This window comes from Manis javanica, chromosome 13, assembly GCF_040802235.1.
Source record: "Manis javanica isolate MJ-LG chromosome 13, MJ_LKY, whole genome shotgun sequence".
In the NCBI taxonomy this organism is placed as follows: domain Eukaryota; kingdom Metazoa; phylum Chordata; class Mammalia; order Pholidota; family Manidae; genus Manis; species Manis javanica.
In genome coordinates this window covers 89,541,354-89,561,241 of record NC_133168.1, presented here as the reverse complement: position 1 = coordinate 89,561,241, position 19,888 = coordinate 89,541,354, and the positions used below count along the sequence as shown (strand labels likewise).

Sequence of the window (19,888 nt, the reverse complement as noted above, 5' to 3'; positions counted from 1 at the left end):
GGTACTGGGGTTAGGACCCCATCCCAACTCCTGCTCCTGTCCCAGGGGCCTCCTTCTGGAGAGTTTCTGTCATCTCCTCTCTCTCCCTGTCGGTGATTGTCTCTGTGTCTCCCTCCGTCTCCCTCTCTCTGTCTCCCCATCTCTTGTGGTCTGTTTCTCTTGGACTCTCCCTGTATCTCTTTGTCTCTCTCCCCGTCTGTCCACTGCCCATGGCTCTGCCTCTCTCCCTTGCCCGTTAGTGCCCCTGGATCCCATCACCGCGGTGAGATTGACCGGGGCCATCTCTCAGAAGTTCTTGGAAACCACCGAGCCCTGATGCTCTCCTCAGACCTCGAGCCCTTGCTCCTGGCTCTGAAGCCTGCTGTCCCCAGCATCTGTGGAAACAGGAGGTAGCCTTTGCACCTCAGTTTCTCCCTCAAGATGGCTGCCCACTGCCTAGTCCTGTGTGGGGCTCCCAGCTCCTTCTCTGCAGGGCCTCCGCTTTCCCACCTCAGGGCCTATGCGCGCACTGTGTCCCTACCTCCCTGCTGCTCTTTCCTGCTGCAGCTGGCGCAGGATCCTCTGCCTTCAGAAAGGTCTATTCACTCTATCACTCACCTCGCAGACACAGAGCGCCCCTCACGGCCTGAGCCCCAGCAGCTCATGCTCAGCACTTGGAGCTGCTCCTGTTATTATTTCATCCTAGTTTGGACTGTGAGGTGGTTTGGGCAGGCCTGTGCCTCGCTCTCTGCATGGCTGGTCCCCAGAAGATCAGAAAGTCCTTGTTAATTAAGATGAACAATTCCTGCCATGGCGGGAGTGTGGGTGACATAGGTGAATGGGACAAAGAAGCACAAGCTTCTAATTATAAAATAAGTTACGGGCAGTAACAGCACAGAGAATATAGTCAATGATAGTATAACGTATTTGTTTATTGACAGATGGTAACAGTACCTACTATGGGGAGCACTTCCTAGTGTGTATAATTGTTGAATCACTAAGCTGCACACCTGAAGCCAATGTAGTATTGTATTTTGACCGTACTTCAATTATTTAAAAAGAATGAAAGAATAAAGACTGGAAAAAAATAAAATGAATAACCCCCCTATACACTCATTCTCTCACACCCATTTACACACACACACACACACACACACACACACACTTCTCTAGCGAGGAAACATTTATTCATCCTTCAAAGCCCAGATCAGATGGCTTTTCCTCCAGGAAGCCCTCCTGGACCCCCAGCCCAACATCAAGACTTCAGTGGGGGTGGAGTAGAGCTATTGAGGCTTCTGGTTTTCCTGTCCAAGGCTGCAGAGGATGTAGGATAAAGAGAGAGACTGGACAGTGGCCAGTTCAGCCGGGAAGAGTGGCTGTCAGGCTCTGATATCAAGTTGCAAGTTCCCCTCTGTCCCCAGCCTGGTTCCTTCCCTGCCCCTTAAGTCGGCTTCCTTTTCTTTATCATTGTGAGAACTCCTCTGCCCCCATCAGCATGGAAGGCCAAACGGCAGCAAACTGAACATTCTGGAACCGTCCTCATGTACCAAAGACATCAGCTTCGCCCCATGCTGTCAATGGGCTCAGCTCAGATCCTTCCTGACCTGCTTTTCCATCCCCCTTCCTTATCTAACTCCTGTCCTGCCCACACAGCCTCTGTTTCCTTGTATGACAAGGGGGGACCATCATAACTGCATCAGGAAGAATGACAGTGGCAGTTCAGAGACTCCGGATAGGTGAGGTGGTACCGTGCCAGATGCACTGGATGCAAAGTATCTCATTTCTGCTGCCCTGAGCCCTAAGAGAGAAGGGACTGGTTTTATCCTCACTGTCTAGAGGACGAAGCTGGAGCCCAGCATTGCCCACCCAGGATCACCCAGCTTGTGTGTGACCCAGCTGACTCCAGAATGGAGCTAGAGAGAGGACCGAAGACTCCCAACCATTCCTTCCTGCCCCAGGTTCTCCTGTCCTCTGTCTCAGGCTGAGCCATCAGAGGTCAGCTCCCTCCACCCCCTGCTGCCCCTGGGGGTCCCTGGAACCAGCCTCAGTGCAGGTGGTGTGGCTAATTCCAGGCCTGACGCACCAGCTCTCTAAAGGGACCCCTTCCCCAGGAGATGCCGCTTACTCAGCGGCCTTGAAGGGTAGAACGTTCTTGGAATGTGGCCTCTTGCTCAGGGAGCTCTGGAGGCAGAGGTGGAATCTGAGGTCGAGGAGGGGAGAAGCAGCTAGGAGTGGTGTTAGGACCCAGCTGTGCCCCCTGCCCTCTGCCCTGCAGCCTGAGGCCTGGAGTTCTGCCTTGTCTGTGTATCTGCCCCGGGGACACCCCGGGGGTCCTGGCCAGGGCTGAAGGGGCCACCCAGAGCCCCTGGCCCAGCTGTCCAGGCTGTGGGGTAGGAGGCTGCCATTTACAGCTGTGGAGGAGTGAGCTCCCCTACCACCCTGTAACTCTCCAAAGGGGGGCTTCTGAGGTCAGGGGTGCGGGTTGAGCTCCCCATTAGCGTCCTGGCCACCTTACAGCCATGAGACTCAGGGTTGTGTATCAAGCATCTGCTACATGCCAGGCACGGCAGGGACCTGGAAACTCAGCGGTGGACGTGACTCAGACCAGTGGGGCCGCAGGATCCATGACAGCAATGGTAGACCTTATCAGGATAGGGCAAACCGCCGTTTTAGGTTGTGCTTCCCCAGAAGCAGACCCTGAGACAGGAATTCAAGGGCAAGTCATTTATTTGGGAGGTAACCCAAGGAGACACGGGCAGGGTGCGAGGAAGTGAAACTGGGAAGGGAAGGAGGGCAGTATAAGCTGTTCCATGAAGCCAGTGACCGCTCTGGCCAACAGGAGTGCAGTCCCAACAGGGGCCTCCGGGGGCAGCAGAGAGCACACTCCTCAGCTTGGGAGCGCAGGAATGTGGGAACCGGGCTCCCACCCAAATTTGTCTTCATTGGTTGAAGGCTGCCCCCGGTGGCCATGGTGGGGAAGGCATTGGTTCACTTCTGGCCTGCCCCTGCATGGTCACACGAGTTTCATCAACTGGAGACCTGGTAAGTCTGGGGTGGAAGTCATGGAGGGCTTCCTTGAGGAGGTGGCGATCAAGGTGTAGCCTGAAAGAGGACCCAGACAAGGGTGGGGTGGGGTGGCAGAAAGAGGTGTTGCCGATGTGAAGACCATGGGTGGGAGGGACTGAGAGGAGACCGAGTGCACCTAACCGCGGAGATCTGGGCAGGGAGACTGTGGGTGTGGGGTGGTGAGGATGTAAGGATCACTGTCCGACGGAGGAGAGTATGGGGGTATCCCCCATAATGGGTCCCTGGGGTTTGAGGCATGCAGGACACCCAGAGGGCCAGAGTGAATTTACCGAGTACTGGTGGACAAGAGCAAAGATTCCCATCTTGCGTCCTACGGGGTCTTGCTCATTGAGTAATAAATACGATGACTGCAATGATAATCCAAATGAACTGGCTGAGGCTGACGCGGAAGATGGGCTGTGGGGGTCACACGGGTGTCAAGGCTGGGGGGTGGGGGAAGGGGGCAGCACTGACCTTTGCCTAGCTCCTTGTGCGGTAAGTACTTGGGGGCCCCCAGCAAGGAAGTTACTTGCCAAGGTCACACAACGGCACCTGCGAAGCAGGATCTGAGTCCCGTATGATTCCCTGGGGCCGGATGCTACCACAGCTCCCGCCCTGCTGCTGGCTTAGGTCAGTGTGGGGAGGGGCGAGCCAAGGACTCAGGGTCCCTCCCGGAATCTCTGGGACAGTCTCCTGGGGAATTGTGGGTTGCAATGCTCACAGTGTCGAAAAACGGGCGTGACCACAAGCTCTGCAGGATCATCATGATAATTAATAATAATTGTAGTTAACACTGATGTGTCCTTCAGCCGGCCCACACAATTCTAAGCGCCTTGCCTATATAAGCAAGTATATTAATTTTCACAATAACCTTATGAAATAGGGCCATTTTATTATTATTCCGATTTTATAGCAGGAGAAACTGGGGCACAGAGAGATCAAGGTACTTGCTCAAGATCACACAGCTAAAAAGTGGCAGGACCAGGATGTGGACGTGGGTTGTCTGGCTCTAGACCCTCCATACTGAACCACTTACACTATGTTCTGAGCAGCCTTTGTACTTGGCCTGCAGCCCAAATCACACTCATGTATGACAACCACCACCCACTGGGTGCCAGTGCTATTGTTCTTGGGAGATGTGACTCCATGAGCCTCTGGCATTTCTGTATAACTCATAAGCAGGGGCGTGGACAGCTTTTGTTCTGGCTGTCTTTTTAAGAATGTTTGTATAGTGAACAGCCATGGAAGAGAGTTTCTCCTGTGGAGTAGAGGGCAGGTTTATTTGCTGTCCATATACAGCTTGCAGTTCCTCAGCCGTGATGCTAACCCAATGTCTAGCACCTGTTTGGGTTCACCTGCATTGTCCCATGGGACTTGGGAAGCGGTTCCTTCTGCCGACATGCTGCAGGTAATAAAATCCTTTGTCTCTGACTGGAGTCTCATGTCTTCTGCCAGCAGCCACGATTGTGGTAGTTTAAACAGTCTGCAAGTAGAGTAAAACCCCAGACCCTTCATAGTTATTGGCATCTATTGCTCTGCCTGTGATGCTATCTGTCAGCAAGGTGTCCCTCCTGGGATCCTGGATCTCATCTGTTTAGGTCCTATCTGCTGCTGCCTTTCGGGCCTGGTGCAGAGTGAAAGCATGTCTCTTTTGAGGCTGATTTCTCAGCCTTGGCACTACTGATACTTGGAGCAAGCTCATTCTCTGTAGTATAAGGGTGCCCTGTGTAGTATAGGATATTAACAGCATCCCTTGTGGATGCTATTAGCAGCCCACCCACAGTCGTGACAACCAGAAATGACTCCATAGCACATTGCCAAATGTCCCCTAGAGAGCAGGCTAAATTGTCCACCTCGTTGAGAACCACTCCTTTTAGAAAGGACCGATATTTTGGGCACCCAGCAAAGCTGCCTTCTTCGACTTAGGGAGTCTGTTTTTCTGAAGAATCCCTCTATGCTCTGATTTATGTGGAAATGATTCCTAAGATACCCTCAGTTTGAACATTGGCATACTGGAATTCCTGGGTCTTTGAAAGAATTAATTAACCATCAAAAGCAACACTGACAGTGTACATCCATGTTCACAGCAGCCAAAAGGTGGAAGCAACGCAGGTGTCCACTGACGGGTGAATGGAAAAACTAGTGTGGCTCATACATGCAATGGAATATTAATATTTTTCAACCTTAAAAAAAGGAAGGACATTCTGACACGTTACAGCATGGATGAATCTTGAAAACATCATGCTCAGTGAAATAAGCCATTCACAAATGCACAAATACTGTTCAGTCCTACTTACATGTGGTCCCTAGGGAAGTCAAATTCATGAAGACAGAAAGTAGAATGCTGGGTGCTGGGGTGGGGGAAGGGGGTGAGGAGTTAGTATTTAATGGGGACAGAGTTCCAGGTGTACAAGGTGAACAGTGTTCCGGAGGTGGATGGTGCTGAAGGGTACACAGCAATGTGCATGTACTTAATATAAAATGGCATTGAACTGAACCACTTAAAAATGGTTAAGATGGTAAATTGCATGTTATGTGTATTTTACCACAATTTAGAGAAAAAAAATGATAGTAACAATAATAGCATTTGTTGAGTACTATGTGCCAGGTACCTAGTGTTTTGTGCTGTCTCAGGGTTTAAAAACTACAGTCATTCCTACATGACCTCTACTTTTTGTCTTATTTTGAGTTTCCCAAAATGTAGGCCCCAAAACAAGGATTTGTGGGAGGTGGTCCTGGAAGCCTAGTGAGAGAGTAGAGAAAGAAGACAGGAAGGGCAGGTGCATTCATGAATGGACTACCATGGTGGGCACCTGGGCTTGGTTCCCACTGGGATCTTCTGAACGACTTCTGACCTCTCCTCTGAAAACACTTTGGAGACATCCAGCAGAAGGGACAGGGAGGCTGGGGATGGTTGCCCACCAGCCCTTGACCTTAATTGGTTGGTGGCTACCCTCTGGATGTGAACACCTTGGCGCTTCCAGGCTGACCCGTGCCGGCCCAAGACCCCTGCACTGGAAGTCACTGGCGTGTAAGGGAAACTGTAAGTGGGCAGTGAGTGCCTTGAAGGAATATGGGGCGGGGCCATCAACAGCTAAGGCCATGTCTATGTACCAAAGGTACTGTTATTTACTTGATATTTTTTCCTTTAAAACAATCATTGAAAAAAAAGTCTCACTAAAATTCATATGGAACCACAAAAGACCCCGAATAGCCAAAGCAATCCTGAGAAGGAAGAATAAAGCAGGAAGGATCTCGCTTTCCAACTTCAAGATCTACTACAAAGCCACCGTAATCAAGACAATTTGGTACTGGCACAAGAAGAGACCCACAGACCAGTGGAACAGAATAGAGACTCCAGATATTAACCCAAACATATATGGTCAATTAATATATGATAAAGGAGCCATGGACATACAATAGGGAAATGACAGCCTCTTCAACAGTTGGTGTTGGCAAAACTGTACAACTACATGTAAGAGAATGAAATTGGATCATTGTCTAAACCCATACACAAAAGTAAATTCGAAATGGATAAAAAGACCTGAATGTAAGCCATTAAACCATAAAACTCTTAGAAAAAAACATAGCCAAAAAATTGGACATAAACATGAGCGACTTCTTCATGAACATATCTCCCTGGGCAAGGGAAACAAAAGCAAAAATGAACAAGTGGGACTACATCAAACTGAAAAGCTTCTGTACAGCAAAGGCCACCACCAATAGAACAAAAAGGCATCCTACAATATGGGAGAATATACTCATAAATGACAGATCCGATAAAGGGTTGACATCCAAAATATATAAAGAGTTCATGCACCTCAACAAACAAAAAGCAAATACTCCAATCAAAAAATGATCAGAGGAACTGAACAGGCAGTTCTCCAAAGAAGAAATTCAGATGGCTAACAGACACATGAAAAGATGCTCCACATTGCTAGTCATCAGAGAAATGTAAATTAAAACCACAATGAGATACCACCTCACACCAGTAAGGCTGGCCACCATTCAAAAGACAAACAACAACAAATGTTGACGAGGGTGTGGAGAAAGGGGAACCCTCCTACACTGTTGGTGGGTAGGTAAATTAGTTCAACCATTGTGGAAAGCAGTATGGAGATTCCTCAAAAAACTGAAAATAGAAATACCTTTTGACCCAGGAATTCCACTCCTAGGAATTTACCCTAAGAATGCAGCAGCCCAGTTTGGAAAAGACATATGCACCCCTATGTTTATCGCAGCACTGTTTACAATAGCCAAGAAATGGAAGCAACCTAAGTGTCCATAAGTAGATGAATGGATAAAGAAGATGTGGAACATACACACAATGGAATATTGTTCAGCCATAAGAAGAAAACAAATCCTACCATTTGCAACAACATGGATGGAGCTAGAGGGTATTATGCTCAGTGAAATAAGCCAGGTGGAGAAAGACAAGTATCGAATGATTTCACTCATCTGTGGAGCATAAGAACAAAGAAATAACTGAAGGAGCAAAACAGCAGCAGACTCACAGAACCCAAGAATGGACTGACAGTTACCAAAGGGAAAGGGACCAGGCAGGATGGGTGGGACGGGAGGGATAAGGGGAGGGGAAAAGAAAGGGGGCATTACGATTAGCATGCATCATGTGTGTGGGGGGGCACAGGGAGGGCTATGCAACACAGAGAAGACAAGTAGTGATTCTACAGCATCTTACTATGCTGATAGACAGTGACTGCAATGGGGTATGTGTGGGGGGAACTTGGTGATGGGGGGAGTCTAGTAAACATAATGCTCCTTATGTAACTGTAGATTACTGATACCAAAAAAAAAAAAAGTCTCAGGTGGGAACTGTGGTCTTCGTAAGTTTCCACCATGGCGGACCGTGGCAACAGGCAAGAAGTGCAGAAGGTGATGGAGGAGCCCATCATCCTCGGATATTTGCAGAAGAGGCCTCAGATTCAGACATGGCTTTTTGAGCAAGCGTATATGCAGATGGAGGGTTGTTTCATTGGCTTTTCTGAGCACAGAAACCTCAGATTAGATGGTGTTGAAGAGTTTTGTTTTAAACAAAGTTTTAAGACAGCACCTGGCTTGGATCGCGCCCAAAGAAATGTTACTACCCTGCTCCAAAGCGTCTCCAGGCAGAAATGATCAATGACATGAGAAACTGATGGAAGGCAACCCATTTGCTTTTTAAAAGGTGTACTTTGTTGGGAGTATAGTCCTAAAACATTTGTTCATACTGTTTTGATTACCCTTGTGTTATGATCAGATGGCATTATGTGTTGTGGGATTATTATTATTAAAAAAATCTCAGATAGCTTCTTGGGCCTCATCCTAACACAGGCTTGAGGTACTAGCTGTGTTTTCTTTTGACACACATTTATGTAAGATATGTATATTCACTTAACATCTGAAGGCATCTTGCTTGCTAGTCATGCATGCGCCACATTATCTCACTTAACCCTTCTAACATCCCTTTGCTCTTACTACCATTATTTTACATATGAGAAAATGGAAGCTCAGGGGTGAAATGATTTGTCCAAGTCTACATGGGAAGACAAAGCTTGCTTTGGAGAATGCTCTTCTGCAGCAGACAGAATTGTGACCTTGCAGCTATGCTATGTTTTCTAACTTCCTTTACAGTTCAGCCCTGTTGGTAGGTATATTCTCACCGATGGGATGTGAATGCAAGTTATATGTGTGTCCCCTCTGGGCTGAAGCCTCTAAGACAGAAGACCCATCTCCCTCGTGCTCATTTTCCCCTCTCTGTTTGCAAGCTGGAATTTGGATGTGCCTGTGACCCAGTGTGCAAACAGCCCGAATGTCTGAGGGACTGATGGAAACCAGACCTAAAATGTCTGCACTGGAGCAGAGCTGCCTGCTGACCTGGAACCAGAGAGATAAGTAAATGTCTATCTTGTTTGAAATATTGCATTTTGGGATTCTCTCTTTTTTATTGGCACTTCAGACCTCTGTCCTAACAAATACAGTAATTGCTTCTAGAGGCGAGGTGCTACCCTAATGACAAGGTGGCGTTAGCTTCGCGGCTGGGTGGTGAGGACACAGGCGGTTCAAGCTGGAAAGCTGGGTATCCTCCTTAGGTGAAGGCCAAGGTCAAACTATAATCATTGAGAACTTGAAAGATAGTCCAAGCGGCTTTTGAGCTTGCATGAAGTGATTCAAAGGAGCAAGAGTATCACTTATGACTGGCTGCTTCTTGCACTATTTTTGCAAAGTATTAGAAGAAAAATATGGAGGCGGGGAACAAGAACTGGCCAGTAGAGAGAGAAATGTCTACAGCAGAGAGTCCTCAGAGCTGGAGAAGCCATATGATCCTGAGCTGTAAAACAGTGGTCAGTAAGGCCATTGCTTTCTGTAGCATAAGTGGCTGATTAGCTTTTGATTGCTGAGGCACCCGTTTCAAAACATGGCCATTTTTTTTTCTGAATCCCAATAAAACGTTATTTACAAAATCAAGTGGCAGGCCAGATTTGGCCCACAGGCTGTTTGCTGACTCCTGGCCTAAATGATAGCTCAGATTGTTCTTCTCATTTTCTTTTTTTTAGTTTCAGGTGTAAAACATAACGATTCGATATCGGTCTGTATTGCCATATGACATAATAAGTCTAGTTAACATCCATCACCAGACAGTGTCAGTTTTTTTCTTCTGAGGAGACCTTTTAAGATGTATTCACTTAGCAACATTCAACAATACAGTATTGCTAACTATAGTCACTGTGCTGTATACATGATATCCCAGGACTTTTTGTTTCATAACTGGAAGTTTGAACCTTTTGACCAGCTTCACCCATTTTCCCCACAACATGTCCTCTACCTCTGGTAACCATCAATCTGTTTTCTGTATCTATGAGTTTAATTTGTTTGTTTGTTTCTTAGATTCCATGTATAAGTAAGACCAAACGGTCTTTGTTTTTCTTTGACTTATTTCACGAAGCATAATGCCCTCAAGTTCCATCTGTGTTGTTGAAAAGAGCAGGATTTTTTTCTTTCATGGCTGAGTAATAATTCATCCATCTTGAGTACACATATCGCCAGCTATGTGACACAGCTACAAGCAATACAACCAGATAAGGAATTAGGCCACCCCCACCCGTGAAGTTCCACTTTTAGAAAGCCCTGGGGAACCACGATAACTGACCACATGAATGACCCCACTTTTCCCTTCCCGAAACATAATTCCCACTCTTATGCTTTAGATTCATCAATAAAGAGTGAACCACCGAAACCCAAACCTCACCCACAGACCCTACTAAAGGCAGAACCCGAGTTCTGTGCTGTCTCTCTCCTTCCCCTGCTGCGGGAACCGCGGGAACTATGGACAAGGAGTCGGGACACCGAGATGTTTGGGGAAAAGCGGCGTTTATCAGTGCCAGCACTGGCTTGGCGGATTCCTATCCACAGGGTGAACCCCCAGTGCAGCAGGGCCGTGCCTTTTATACACTCACTGCAAGGTTAGGGGGGAGTCAGCACCCAGAAACTGCTGCAGTGGGAGCTATGGGGTCACTATAGGTGTACTCAGGATGCTAGTTATATTTTAATCTACTTCAGTAAAGGTTACTTGGATACCCTATTATAAACTAATGGGATTCCATGACTATGATCAACAAGCTGTTCAGTCCCACTGAGTCCCACTGAGAGTGCGGGAATACACTGTTCCGTTGTTTCCGTCCCAGGCACCCAGCCAACCTGTGATTCCTCCACATTCCCGAAGCCTCAACAGAAGCTGTCTCCTTGGCTTCCTAACACACCCTCTCTCCCTCCTTCTCTCCCCCACCCTGCAACCTTGTCCTGTGGTCCCCGGGTGTGCCACGTACTCTCCAGGACTCCTGAGTAATAAACCTTCTTTCGCAAAGTCTCCTGATGGTGGCTGCTGAGGTGCGTCCTGGAGTCATAGTAAGAACCAAAGGGCCGGTCCAGCCCCAGCATTGGCTGTGGTTGGGGAAATGTCTGCGGGGCTCCCACAGGTGGTACAGGCCCAGATGAGCACCCCAGGTGTCCCTAGGCAGAGCATCACTATGGATAGGCCAAGACCAAAACACCTTCCCACCCAAGACCTTTGCGTCAAATGACCTCAGGTACCCACTGTGAGATGAGAGAGACCTGAATACAAGAAAGTGAAAAGTCTAGGAAAGAACTTCCGGTGTGGTTACTGACTCAAAGCAAATAGTGTTCTAGAGAATTATCTGGAAACAAAGAGCTGAGCCTGTGCCTGCTTGAGCCCTGAATACCCAGGCTCCCTCTCGATGCCAGCGACTCCATCAGTGATGGCTGCAGAGTTCCCAGAAGGGTGTCTTTCTCCATGTTCACTTCAAATGTAGCCACAGAGGATACACAGGCCGGAAGAACATCTCAGATGGCAAAACCAGAGACCACACAGACGAGCGAGTCTCCCACAGAACACCAAGGAACTTATTCCACTTCATGAGCAGGGAATGCTTAAATAAATCCTGCCCGTGAGATGGATCGTTATTGTGGAGTTGTGGCTGGCCTTGTATTGGACATTGGGTGAGGGGAGGGCCAGATCAATGGGCTTTTAATTTACAAACTACTGGACCAAGGGAGAAGCGTTCCACCCTGATGAAGAAGATTGTGTATCAGCCAGAGATTCAGGAATCTGAGCTTAATGGGACTCGATGGGACTTTGGGTTGGGGCAGGAAACAAGTGGATTCTATGGGCAGAAAGAAACATACATTCATGTCTTTGGTGGCCAGAGGAAGGAATGTGGACTGCCGGCTCTCCACAAAAATTTATCCTCTCTTGTGTGTAACAGAATCACAGCCTATCAACATGGCAGACCACTACCACATTTCACTGCCTCTCTTGCAACTACATGTAACCAAATGTGTAATGTGAAAAGCACATGGTACTTTAAGATTTTGGGCTTGCTTCCCCTGTGTTCTCTGATTATTTATTTGTAATCTCCAGTTCACAGCTTCACACTTATAGACAATAATAATGTCCTGGGCAAGAAATAAACCATACTGTACCTGAATCTCTGAATGTTTTAAAGCATCAGAGTCAGCCACCGACCTAGAACTCTGTTATATGAGGGAGATACAAACTTTTGTCTTATTTGAACCATATTCCTTTAGTCTTATTTTCTAAGCAAACGTTATGGGTCGAATTGTGTGCTCTCCCAAAATTCATATCTTAACGTCCTAACCCCCAGTATTTTGGCACATGAGCTTATTTGAGAATAGGATTGTTGCAGATGTAATAGTTAAAATAAGGTCATGCTGGAGTAGGGTGGGGCCATAATCCCAGATAACTGGTGTCTTTATAAAAGGGGAGATTTTGGAGATATACATTTAGAAACAGAAATGTATATAGTGTGTACACAGGGAGGATGCCATGTAAAGATAGGTCAGCAGCATACAAGGGACACTAACGATGGCGAGCAAACAAACAGAAGCTAGGGGAGAGGCATGGCACAGGTTCTCCCGCAGAACCTCCAGAAGGGACCCACCTGCTAACACCTGATTTTGGACTTCTGGTCTCCAGACTGAAAAATACTAAATTTCTATTATTTAAGCCACCTAGTTCGTGGTAATTTGTTGCAGAATCCCCAGAAAGCTAATACAGCAAGTAAGCTATTCTTCCTAATATGGAAATTAGTACTAGAAGTGGGGTGCTACTATCATAAAAATGAAAAGTTGGTCGCATTAGCTTAGTGGGCTGGCGGTAAGGGCACAAACATTGCAGGCTGGAAAGCTGGTCACCCGCGCTATGCCAAAGAATAACATTCAGTAATATCATCACCTGTGATAACCCAAAAGGGATATCGCATGTCCACTGAGCCGGTGTTTCTAGAAGTAACTGGAAGCATTAGCCTGTCCCTGCGGGTCAGTGGCCTCCTGCTGCAATAGCAAGGAATTGCAAGAAAGAGATGATCTTAGACAAGAACTGGCCATTTTTCAGTCAGAGATGTCACAAGATTGGAAGAGCTAACAGCTTCCTGTCCCCAAAACTGTATAGATAGGGGTCTTGCCTCCTGCCCAAGTCAATTGTTTCAGAAGACCGTAACAGAGAGTAACAAAGATGTAGGCAGTTCAAGGAAGCCAATACCTCAAATTAAATAGACACAAGAACTCTGGTTAGAAAAGAACAATGGGTGTGACACGTTCCTAGCACTGGAACAAACTAGAAGTAAGTAGATTAGATGTTTCAAAGGAACTATGTTGTTAAAGTCTCCAAAATCTTATGGAAGAAATATCTAAAAGTGGAACTGTGCAGGGAAGTTCAGTTCAGATGGGCACTGTATTGGGTCCCTCAGGCATCCCATGCGGTGGTTGCAGAATAAAAACTGGCTTCCTGCTGATGAGGGCCCCCAGGGCACCTTTCATGTCCTTGTTACTTAGGCTGTAGATGAAAGGGTTCAGCATTGGCGGGGGGCTGACATAAACCCCAATGAGACACCACAGAGATGAGAGCCACAGGTGGAGAAGGCCTTCCTCTGGCCTCTCGTGGATGGGATCCTCAGCACAGCAACAAAGATGTGCGCGTAGGAGACCAAGGCGGCCACAGAGCGGTGATGATGGGCAGGGCGCCCACAGCGTACACCATCATGTTGTTGAGAAAGGTGTTGGAGCAGGCCAGCTGCAAGAGGGGGCTGAGGTCACAGAAGAAATGGGGTACCTGGTTGTGGGCGCAGAATGACAGGCAGGTCTGTAACATGGTGTGTGGGTCGGGGCATTTCTGAAGGCTGTGGTCCAGGATGCCAGCACCACGAGGCCACAGAACTCCGGAGTAGACATGGCAGAATGCAGACGTTGACAGATGGCCACGGACTGGTCGTAGGCCACGGTGGTTAGCAGGAAGCTGTCGAGGCCTGCGAACCAGATAAAGAAGAGCATCTGGATCAGGCATCCATCACAAGGGGTCCCTGTCCTGACATGTGGTGGGCCAACATCTTGGGGATGGTGGTAGAGGTGAAGCAAATGCCCACAGAGGCCAGGTTGGCCAAGAAGAAGCACATGGGCTTAAGGAGCCGGGCATCAGTGGCGACAGCCAGGTTGAGAAGGTTCCCCAAGTCCTGTGACCGAGTACATACTCAGCAAGAGTATGGACAGCAGGTGCTGTTGTTCAGGCTCCTCTGAGAGGCCCAGGAGCAGGAGCTCAGAGACCCCAGTGCAATCTGCGCCCTCCACAGTCATCCCGGATCAATCAGAGGGGAAAACAGGGTTGCGGCCAGGGGCCCTGGCTAAACCATTGGCTGCCTCACTTCCATCAGTGCGCACACCACTGCCTCCCTACAGCCCACCTGCGGGGTGTCACCTGCAGCTTGGTGGACAGCTCCCAAGGGGACCACTTCTTACCTCCATCCCCCATATCTCTATGCCCCCAGGGCTTCCTCTGGCTGTAGGGGCAGGCTTGGCCTGCACCCTGGGTAACAGGGACTTGCTGGGAATTGTCACCCCCAGGATGACTTGTGGCCAGTGAGAGGCAGGGCTAGTTGGGTGAATCTCCCGGCCTCATGGCTCCTGAGTGAGGCAGTTCTGGAGTGTGTGGTCTCAGGGATCCCTTGAAGGACCAAGCTCCCTCCTCAGCTGCCCAGAGCAGGAACCCGCTTATCCACACCCCCCTTCCCCAAATGCTCACTGGGACTCCTTGGAAGCTCCCACATAAAGTACGTGCATTCAAGTCCTTGACCCAGAACCTGCTTTGGGGAGAATCCAGAATAAGACTCAAGGATTTCAAAATTTCTTCCATCTTGGAAAGAATCCCTTCTTCATCCCAAATAATCCTGTCCCCCTTCTCTGCTCCTTGAACCTCAAACCTCCTCAGAAACGTTGCCTGTCCTTGCATATTAAGAGCAACCAGCACCTTCTATTGTTAAATCAAGGCCATAATACAGCCAGTATGCACCAGCAGAGTTGTCTCATCGCTGAAATCTGGGAACATCTGGCACAGACTGGAAAATATCCTCACAGTACCTCCAAGGGGTAGGAAAATCAACTAACAATACAAATTATAATGTCAACTCAACATTCGAAGTTAACTGTTGTTGAATGTCGCCACGAGCTGCGTGATAGATACATGGGTGACATCTGAGAAACACCTGCAAACGTTTTTGCCAGTTCCGCCTTTGCCACTGTGAGCAGCGTGGCTGTGTGCTTATGAAATGCTGTGTGTTACCGGAGAGGTGGCGACTTGTCATAGCCCTCAAGTTTTGAGGTTGGTTCCGTTTTTGAGTAGGTAAGATTTACTTTGGCTTTTGACTTTGTACGGTACTTTTTGCGTACGTTGTACGTGTGCAATACTTTGATAATTACAACACCAAGTTTATAATAAAACATTAAGTATCCAGGAGGAAAAGAGAGCAAAGCTTGGGTAAGATTTTCAGTGTTTCGAATAATTATCACAAACACCTCCCTGCTGTATTTGTGGGAGTACAGGGCAGAAAGGGCGTTCAAAGTGAATGGTGGCCCTACCACAGTTGATAGTATTTGTAGAACTCAGAGTAGCCCGTGTAAGATTTACCATAAGATATAACAACCAATTTATATTTTTGGAATTGAAAAGCATTAAAAAAAATTAAACCACGGGTAGTTTATGGTGACAGGTGATAGAAATACTGGGAACAAATGCAGCTCAAAAGCTGTTTGCTGAAACCGGAAGTGCTAATACTTACCTATTTCATCTGAATGGCAGTCGTGTTTTGTTCAGTTTTTGGCTTCAGTCAAGAAAATGTGTACCCATCAATGCGGAAAAATTAAAAGAACATTATTATTCAGTGTCACACTAAGAAGCATTTGAATAATAGAAAGTTTCAAAGAAAAAAAATTGTTTTATGTTGAAGAATGATGGTAAAGCAGACAGAAAGCATTTAGAAAGTAATATAAGACTTTTAAAACACTCTAATGTATGGTTGAAAGTAACTGAGACTTTTCAAATATGAAGTTAGTAAGATTTCAAAAAACATCATAATATTGAGTGGTCGTGATACTGCCATTTGAACTCATGGATCTGCAAAACCCATTTACTGAGAAGAGAAAATTGCTTTGCAGAAAATGACAAGTCAATAAAATTTCAACCATCATCCATGAAACGTCAATGGTGTCACTAGAATTGTTTCTTTAAATTGTTTAAAAAGTGAAATTCGAGGCTCTGAAGGTAGTTTAAGGTTGGTCACATGAGGTTGTGTGATTTACTTCAGAATGGCATTTGAAATAACGTCTGAAAGAAGTAAAAAGTAGAATTAAATGTATCGATTGGCATTTAGATTGTAAAACATGGTCTGATGATGTTTGAGATCCATTGGTGGTGTTTTAGAAATGTCGTCTCAATGAAAAATATTTATGTGAAGACCCTTGTGGATTTTGCACAAATACAACACTGGTCTAGAGTTTCTGGCAAAATTATTCAAGTTTTTTTCTTTGGTTATCTGGATGACTCAGAAAAGGTATAACTCAAACGAAACACTCTAAACATTTTTTATTGAGACCTTACATATGCCATCATCCATCCAATAAACATGGAGAGAATAAATCGTGTACCTAAAGAGCTGGGGATGAAATTGCTTTTATTAAAGGCATTTTCTGTCAGCTCAGCGTGAGAAAGATGGTGGGGCTAGTGAGTCAGAAAAAATGCTGGTGCTGGGCTCAAGGGAAGCTTGAAGAAGTCAAAAGACGGACACGAGTTTGCTGTATTCCAAGGCTCTGGCAGCCAGAGAAGCGGGAACGAGGCCCTTGATCTGCGTGCTTTTTCTTCTCCCAGTGTACCTCTCCTCATCTAGAACCTTTCTTTCTCTTTGCCCTCCCTTCAGGGCAGCTCTGCGCCAGGGGGTGGAACAGAGTCTCTGGGTCTGGGTTTGTGAGTTTACTCTGACCTCTCTTTCGGACATCCCATTCAAGTCATACCTGTTGTTACAGAGCTGTAGCTGAAACATCACCGTACAAGAACACGAGTGCCACTATTCTTGAGTCTAGGTAGCCCCACAGACTAAAAATGGTATGGTCACCAGAGAGGATCCAGATGTAAATACTTTTTAAACCAGAGTTTTGGGGATGTGATCAGAATGCAAATATCAAAAAGAGATAGGCTAATTAACCCAGAAAAAGAGAATAAACATTATGACTTGAAGTCATCAAAAAGAACAGTAAGACATTTAAAAGCAATTCAAAACTTTTTTCTACTCAGCCAAAACTTTGAACTTTTAACACTGAGACAAGGTACTAAGTGGTGTCAAAAATCTCAATCCTTAGAAATTAGACATAAATATATATTTTTGATGGTTGAAGTACAGATTTGGAGGAATACACCAAATAGGTATGCAAAGTTCCTTTGAGCTCTAATCAAAATCTTGGACGCTTTCAAGGCTGTGCCTGATGAAACTTTACGATCAGTCAATTGTTTTTTCTGAAACATTTCTAATCTGAAGTTTATTTCCTACAGTCACCTGCAGACCAACTTCAAGTTCACCGTATAAAGTAGGGCAGTATTAGGACAGGAGAGCGGTTTACTCTGCATACGGCAAAAAAGTCTGCAAGAATATTCCAAACTTTTAAATAGCTCATTCCAGAAGCTCTGGATTAATGTCAAGCCAAACCTTTACCTCAAGTGCCTTTCTTTGCCAGCCTGATCCCTGGGGTAGGTAATGTCGGCTCAGAGATGCGTACGGTACGTACTTACTGAGCTTGCAGACGCAAACCACCTGGTGCACAAGCTCCTCTCTGGCAAGAGGACTAGCGACCTGACTGTACTGCACCGTATCGGGGTCGGGTACTAACAGGGGCTTCCACATTCGGCTCAAAACCCCTTGCCCAGAACTTTTCAGGCCTTTTCACTTAATACGCACGATTTCATACAGGTGCTTTCTCCAGGCTGCACCCGCCAAACCTGAGGCCAAGAGACTCCCCAGAGCGCAGAGAGGTCCCTCTCGGGCGGCCGCGCTCGGGGCGTGCGCGCCAAGGGCAGAGCAGCGGCCGCCGAGCAGAGAGCGGGAGCGCACGGGGGTCCGGGGCGCACGGCGGGCGGGGGGCCGGGGAGCACTGGTTTGAATGCGCCCCCAGACACATGCCAGCCCGCCCGCCCAAATTTCTCGGGCCTCTCTCCACCTCCCTAGCCCATCCCGATTTAATGTAGAGATTTTATTTTTCTCTTCCCTTGCTGTCTCTGCGATTGTCCCTGCCGCAAGCTGTGACTGCCACGGCCAACACCGACTCACATTCCTCACCCTGCAAGCCTTCCCTTCCTGCAGGGTCTGCCTAGGTCGCTCCTCACGATTCTGTTCACTCCTTGGAGATAAAACTCCTAATAGCATTTAAAAAGGAGAAGGCAGAGGACGGCCGTACCTGAAAACAAGATGATGACTGTTTTCAAGTCCCTTCAAACAGGAAACTCGTCATTTTTTAAAAATGTGAATATAGAGTCCAAAACAAGAATTCCCTAGCGTTGGGCCTGGCAAGCCTTGTTACAGAGAGCGATCCCCGCCCATGCCTAGACAAGGTGGTGGCTCGGAGGAGAGCTGGAAGCTACAGGGAGACTCAGAATAAACTGCCAGTGCAGCAGTTGTTTAAAGTGCTGCTTCTGTCCCTGGCAGGTTTGCAGGGATACAAGGAATGAGACCTCCTTGTCTTTTGTATGTTGACTCTATATTCTGAAAAGTCCCAAACATACACAGAAGTCTGGAGAGCACGAGGGTACCCCCCTCAAGTGCTCACGGCCCTGCTTCAGCAGCCATCTGTTTACTGCTGTCACATCACCACCTCCTTTTTACGTCAGAGTATTTTCTAAAGTGGATCCCAGAGACTGCTACCTCATTTCCCGCTGCTCAAATACCTGGGTTTATGAAAGGAGGAGAAATTTCCTTACAAACCCTCAATGCCGTCATCACAGCTAAACACACGAGCAGTACTGATAAGCAGTCCATACTGGCTCTGACATGCCTGAGACTCTGACAATGGCTCTGATATTTTAGCCCAAGGCCACACTGTTAATGAACGACAAGGACAAACCCGGGCAGTGCAACCTGCAAAGCCTACCCTCTTAACCAAGGCATCAAGAGAGGCAGTGAGGATGCCAGGCGGGTCAGAGATGTCTGGAAACCAGCCTTCTCTAAAAGTCCAGATGAGCTAGAACTTGAACTTCTGTCCTTCATTCTAAGTTCCTTCTGCAATTGTTTCCAGACCTTTAGGGAAGAGGTGAACCGGAGTGTGTACAGCCTGCTGAAGGGGTTAGGTGACAAAGGTGAACACAGGCCCCTATTGCCTCCTCTCCTCCCAAGGGTCAGTAGGGAGCAGCCAAGACCTGACTGTGGGCTGGCTGCCACCTGGAGCTGTAGGCTGTGGCAGTGGCACAGCACACCAGGCGCAGCAGGAAAGATCCCAGACGCTAGTGGAGCACCCCGGAGGGGACAGAGGCAAGATGGAGGGTAAGCTTAAACATGCCTAGAGGACCTTGTCCAGGTTCCCACTCAGAGCCGATACCCGGGCTCCTGGGCTGCAGAGGGAGCCCAAGGCCTGCCTGCAGGGTGGGGGACCTGCCGGCCTGCCCGCGGGTTGGCCCTGCCTCTGGGCGGGGCTGCCAGGCTGAAGGCGGGTGTGCCCAACCCCACCCGCAGCCCCAGCCCCCGGAAGCGTGTCGGGGTGGGGGACGAGGCCCTGGCGGTCACAGGTGGTCTCGGTGGGGCCGGGAAGGGGCTGGGCGAGGGGGGGGCACCCGCGGTGAGCGGGCGGGGCAGGGGGCAGCGGACTCTCTTGTCCCTCCCCTCCTGCAAGCCCCAGGAGCTCTTTCCTACCACTTTCTCTCTAAATAAAAGCTTCCCTGGCTTTCTTTCCTACTTGGAGTGTTTGCGAAGTTCATTCTTTGACTCCGGGGAACAAGGACCCTGGT

The 19,888-nt window shown here is 47.8% G+C and overlaps 1 pseudogene; it reads right to left on the bottom strand.

The window, feature by feature from the left end:
- Positions 1-3,912: 3,912 nt before the first annotated feature.
- The window catches only part of LOC140845416 (putative olfactory receptor 1F2), a 42,591-nt pseudogene continuing 26,615 nt past the window's right edge, over positions 3,913-19,888 (bottom strand).